This window comes from Nicotiana tabacum, chromosome 11 (assembly GCF_000715075.1).
Source record: "Nicotiana tabacum cultivar K326 chromosome 11, ASM71507v2, whole genome shotgun sequence".
Lineage (NCBI taxonomy): Eukaryota > Viridiplantae > Streptophyta > Magnoliopsida > Solanales > Solanaceae > Nicotiana > Nicotiana tabacum.
In genome coordinates this window covers 81,526,407-81,533,082 of record NC_134090.1, presented here as the reverse complement: position 1 = coordinate 81,533,082, position 6,676 = coordinate 81,526,407, and positions in this window count along the sequence as shown.

Here is a 6,676-nt window from a genome sequence, read left to right as displayed (position 1 = left end):
GTTCCTATTGTATTGGGAAGACCTCTCTTGGCTACAGGTGATGCTATAATTAAAGTAAGAGAAGGAAAAATGATCATGAGAGTTGACAACGAGGAAGCTGTTTTTAATGTATATAAAGCAATTCAACTTCCTCGGCAGTATGAAGAATTGTCTATGATATCTGTCATGGAAATTGATGAACAACTTATTACCTCAAGTGTATATTTGCAGGTTTCTTTAGAAAAAGCAATTGTGTTGTTTGAAAGTTTGGAGATTAATGATGAGGTTGAGGAGATGAAACATACTTTGAATGCAACATGTGAATATATAAAAGGTTTTAATACCTTTGAACCTTTAAACATGCCAGATAGTCCTCCTCAGAAGCCCTCAGTTGAAGAAGCTCCCAAATTGGAATTAAAGCCTTTACCTTCTCACCTGCATTATGCTTATTTGGGTAGTTCTAAAATGTTACCTGTTATTATTTCTGCTGACTTGTCTGAATTGCAGGATGAGAAATTGTTAAGAGTACTACGTGAGCATAAAAGAGCAATTGGGTGGACAATGGCTGACATAAGAGGTATTAGTCCAGCTTTTTGCATGCATAAAATTCTCATAGAGGAAGGGCACAAGCCAAGCATAGAACAACAACGCCGCCTAAATCCGAACATGAAAGAGGTGGTAAGAAAAGAAGTGATTAAATGGCTTGATGCAGGTATTGTATTTCCAATATCTGATAGCAAATGGGTAAGTCCAGTCCAATGTGTTCCAAAGAAAGGAGGAATGACCGTAGTGACAAATGAAAATAATGATTTGATTCCCATTAGAACTGTTACTGGGTGGAGGATTTGCATAGATTATAGAAAATTGAATAATGCCACCCGAAAAGACCATTTTCCCCTTCCCTTTATTGACCAAATGCTTGATAGATTAGCCGGGCAGGAATACTACTATTTTTTGGATGGCTACTCGGGATATAATCAAATTGTTATAGCCCCAGAAGACCAAGAAAAGACCACATTTACATGTCCCTATGGGACATATGCATTTAAAAGAATGCCATTTGGTCTTTGCAATGCACCTGCGACTTTTCAAAGGTGTATGATGGCTATTTTCACTGATATGGTTGAAAGATTTGTGGAAGTATTTATGGATGATTTTTCTGTATTTGGATGTTCTTTTGATGAATGTTTAATGAATCTTGATAAAGTCCATGCTAGATGTGAAGAAACAAATTTGGTACTAAATTGGGAAAAATGCCATTTCATGGTACGAGAAGGCATAGTCTTAGGGCATAAAGTGTCCAAGAATGGATTGCAGGTGGATAAAGCAAAGGTGGAAGTAATTGAAAAATTACCTCCACCAACATCAGTTAGAGGCATTTCTTAGGCCATGCAGGTTTTTACCGTCGTTTCATCAAGGATTTTTCAAAAATCTCATCTCCATTGTGCAGGCTTCTTGAGAAAGATACATCTTTCAAGTTTGATGATGCTTGTCTGAGAGCATTTGATGAGCTGAAACGAAGATTAGTTACTGCACCGATTATCATTTCTCTAGATTGGAAACTTCCATTTGAATTTATGTATAATGCAAGTGATATGGCCATTGGAGCTGTTTTGGGGCAGCAGAAAGAGAAAATATTTTGTTCCATTCACTATGCGAGTAGAACTCTTAATCCATCTCAAATGAATTACACTGTTACTGAAAAAGAGTTGCTCACAGTAGTATGGGCATTTGATAAGCTTAGATCCTATCTAGTGGGGACAAAAGTCATAGTTTACACAGATCACTCAGCTATAAGGTATTTACTTGCAAAGAAAGATGCCAAGCCAAGGTTAATTCGATGGGTTCTTATTTTGCAAGAATTTGATTTGGAGATTCGAGATCGAAAGGGAACAGAGAATCAGGTTGCAAATCATTTATCCAGGCTGGAAAATAGAGGCCATGTCACTGAAGGAGAATCAATCAAAGAAACATTCCCTGATGAACATTTGCTGGCCATCACTTCGGATGAAACCCCGTGGTATGTTGATTATGTGAATTTCATTGCAAGTGGGGTGACTCCACTAGAATTCACAGCTGACCATAGAAGAAAGTTCTTACATAATGTGAGATTCTACATGTGGGACGAGCCTTTTCTATACAAGCAATGCGCAGATCAATTGGTAAGAAGGTGTGTCGCTGACGAGGAGATGAATGCAATATTGCATGACTGTTATTCTTCTCTTTATGGAGGTCATCATGGTGGAGACAGAATTGCACTTAAGGTTTTGCAATCAGGTTTTTACTGGCCAAAATTATTTAAAGATGCACATGCTTTTGTTAAAAATTGTGACAGGTGCCAAAGAACCGGAATGGTCACGAAGAAGCACGAGATGCCTTTACAAAATATTTTGGCAGTAGAGCTCTTTGATGTCTGGGGAATAGATTTCATGGGACCATTTCCATATTCTAATGGGCACAGATATATTTTGGTTGCAGTGGATTATGTGTCTAAGTGGGTTGAGGCCATTGCTCTTCCTACTAATGATGGAAGGTAGTGGTAAGTTTTGTGAAGAAACACATTTTCACACGCTTTGGAACTCCAAAGGTGTTGATAAGTGATGGAGGAACACACTTTTGCAACAAATTGTTGAAAAATGTTCTAGAAAAATATGGTGTAAGACACAAGGTTGCTACTGCATATCACCCTCAAACGAGTGGTCAAGTTGAAGTGTCAAACAGGGAGGTAAAATAGATTTTGGAGAAAACTGTGAGCGCAAATAGGAAAGATTGGTCCGGTAAGTTAGAAGATGCATTGTGGGCTTACCGAACTGCATACAAGACTCCAATAGGTACTTCTCCATACAGGTTGGTTTATGGAAAAGCATGTTATTTGCCTGTTGAGATAGAACATAAAGCTTATTGGGCAATCAAAAAGCTAAATATGAATATGGACTTAGCTGGAGAAAAAAGACTGCTACAACTCAATGAACTTGATGAGTTTCGGTTGCATGCTTATGAAAATGCCAAGTTATATAAAGAAAAGACCAAGAAGTAGCACGACAAACACATCCAACATCATGAGTTTGAGCCGGGTCAAGAAGTTCTCTTGTTCAACTCAAGGGTAAAGCTTTTTCCTGGAAAGCTTAAGTCCCGTTGGGCAGGCCCTTTTGTTGTAGTAAGTGTAACTCCTCATGGAATAGTTGAATTGCGAAACATTAATTCAACAGGCACGTTCTTGGTAAATGGGCAACGAATTAAACACTATTGGGGTGGTGACATTAAATGTCACAAAACCTCAGTAGATTTAATTGATGTATAATGCAATATGGCGTCGTGCCGCGACATTAAATCAGGCACTGTGTGGGAGGCAACCCATAAATGTAGTGTAAATATAGTTTGTAAATGAGAATTTATAACTTGGCCTTCTTGAGAGGCTATATATTAAAAAAAATAAAGGAGAAACGTTCAGTGATTAGCGCGGGTGCGCATGGCTAGCGCATAGCCCGCGCTAATTGGGTTTCCGTCTGCCTGACCTTCAGTGATTAGTGCGGGAGTGCATGACTAGCGCATAGCCCGCGCTAATCAAGTTTTAGTCTGCCTCGGGACAAAGTGACTAGTGCGGGAGCGCATGACTAGCGCACGACCCGTGCTAGTCACAGGTAACTTCGTTTTAAAAAGTTTTTTTTTACTTCTTTAACTTAATAATACCCCCCCACAACCAAAAAAAACCCTAATCTTTCTCTTCTTCTTCTTCATCAACACCCCACTTCTTCTTCTTCATCAAATCTCCCCACCTCTTCATTCACCCCATACCCCATCTCCTCTAAGGTATGTCTTCTTCATCTTCTTCTTATTAGTTAATTTTTTTTATTTCTCAGATTAATTTCGTTTTTATGATGAACATAGTTTTAATTTTCTATTTTTTGTTCGATTTTCAATTTCTTTACATATATTTAGTATAATGTCTTCAATTTTTTTCCTTGTTTAGTTTTATTATGTAACATTATTATGTGGTTGTCAAGATTGTATATTTTTAGGATAGTTTCTTAAATTTTTTCTTATTTAACATTAGAATGTAGCATTTATAGAAGATTTAAACATATGTTTGATGTTTGGTTGGGTTGAGGAAGTGAAAAATTAGGAGTATGGTGGTGTAAAGTAGTAATTGGGTTGGTTGATGGTGCATACATTGTGACATAGGGTTGGAAAAAGCTTGGAACTCAACATGCTCACAATGTGTTTGAAAAAATGCCTCTTTGGAGGAAGTGATGTAATCAACTATGTGGTAAAGTCTAAGTAGCCCGGTTTGGTTACCCAAGTGAATAGGGCTAACTCTAAACTGCTTGCAGGTACCATGGCCCCTCGTAAACGCCCAACATCAAGTTCCTCATCCGAACGCCCAACTACAGCAAATGTTGGTGGACGACCCAGAAAATCAGTTGATACTAGGCCATTCAACAGTCAAAAGTTTGTGTCAGCCAAGGCACATGACAAATTTAACAAAAAGGAGGAGAAAACAATAGTGCCTGAACAAGAAATGGATGCAAATGCTTTGGCTATTAATTGTCCAAACATAGCAAACGAGTTGAGGAGGCGTGGGCTTGACATATTCTTCGAGGAGCCAATCACGGAGAATGTAGTGCTAGTGAGGGAATATTATGCCAACCTTCCGGAACATGATAACTTACAGTCCGAAAGCGACAAGTCAATGCATCTATAGAAACAATTCGGGATGTGTACAGACTACCCCCAGTGGAGGAAGATTACATAGATATGTTCCAGGCATATAACAGCAAGCTAATACCATGGTCCACGTTCACCGACATAATTTGTCGCCCAGATGCAGATATCCAATGGTATAAATATGGGAACAAGTTCCACGCTAATGCTCTGAAGTTCGAGGCCAAATGTTGGTTGTACTTCATCATCAACCGTCTCTTGCCTTCCAAGAATTTGACTGAAGTAAACATCCCTCGAGCTTGCTTAATATGGTGTTTCATGAATAGGGCATGGTTTGATGTTCCATTGTTGATACATAAAGAAATGTTCCAGAGGGTTAGAATTCAACGCTACGGGTTGTATAACCCATCTCTTGTCACCCTACTGTACCTTCGAGCCAATGTACCAAACAATCTTGCTGCAGATGGACGACTAGCTAAAGTCAATCCTTTCACGGCTAAAATGGTCACCACAGGTAAGGAAGTTGTACATCCAGCTAAATTGGTTGCTGTTGATTCTGATAACAGTGACGATGAGGAAGGAGAGGAGCAACAAGAAGGAGCTGATGATGTGGATATGGGAGAAGATGTACAACCTGCACAACCACAAGCTTTTGATGTAGCAGGACTGTCTAAGGCTGGTCGGGGACAAAGGATAGACCGCATGGAGCACGAAATCACTGAAATTAAAACATCAGTGACAGTTCTGGGGAGACGTGTTGATGAAATACAAGTTCAGCAAAAGAAAATGGAAAGCCGGCTCATGGGTTGGCTTAGTGAAATTGGTCGGGCATGCAATGTGGATTCAGGTTCTGTCTCCGACCAGGAGTGACTACTCGGGGAAGTATCTTTGCTTCATCTCTTGTTTATAATGAAAGACATGGGGACATGTCTCACTTTAAGTGTGAGGTGGAGGATTCCCTTAAACATATGTTTAACTGTTCTTAAATGTTTTGGATGGTAGTAATTATTATGGATTTTTAGGTTGTTTCAATTATTTTGGATTGTTGGAATGTTTTGGTGGTGTGGTACAATATATAATGTTTTGGGATTGCGTGACTATTTCACTTTTGTTTTTAAATGTTTTGGTGATTTAGTATTGTTGGAGTAATTGTTGTCTGTTCTTAAACATTTTCAGTAGATTTTTTTTGGGAGGATTTTTTTCAGTAGATTTTTTTAGTAGTTATATTGGCGCGGCCCGATGACGGATTCTTTTAGATAGGAGTTCTTGAGGGACTGAGCCCATAGAAAACAACAAAAAGATTTTTGTTTTTATTGTTTTGTATTTTCAGGTAGTATAACAATTCCCCCTTGGTTTTTCTTTAAGCCGCGGTTCTTTTCCAAGGGTTTATCTTGAACCGGGCATAGGTAGTTTTAAATTTCTTTTTTATATTTATTTTTTATTTTGTAGACTAAAATAAGGAGTTATAAGCTATAGAAAAGTGAACCCATAGCGTTGACACACCTGAACACAATAGACCCTAGAGTATAACGCTTAGTCCTAATTGTTGAATCTCACTGAAAGTGCCTTAATTTGTATGTTTGTACTGAATTGAATGCTCATAATGGAGTGTCTTGATTAGCTGATCTGGAATGAGTCATATGCCATGTGTGGTGAGTATTTGTGTAGTCCATGTGTTGTACTTGTGTCTAGAACTTGCCCGGTATGTGAGTTGAAGCGAAATTTGAGGTGATGCTCGGTTTGAAAAATGATGTTAGGCTTTCTTTGACCTTTTTGAGCTTAATTGCTTATTAAAAATAAAATTTGTCCCTAGTTAACCCTTTTGAGCCTTCAGACTTTTTGTTTGGCACCCGCATTACAAGCCCATACCCTTTTGTTCTTAATTGACATTGTTTTGATCCTTTTACCACTTAAAGCACTTTAATTGTGAGAAGAGCGCTAAAAGAAGTAAGAAGGAAATAAGTGTGGGGTGGCTTTTTGAGTGGAACCAATAAAAGGATGAAAGGTGCACTTATGTTGTAAACAAATACACCAC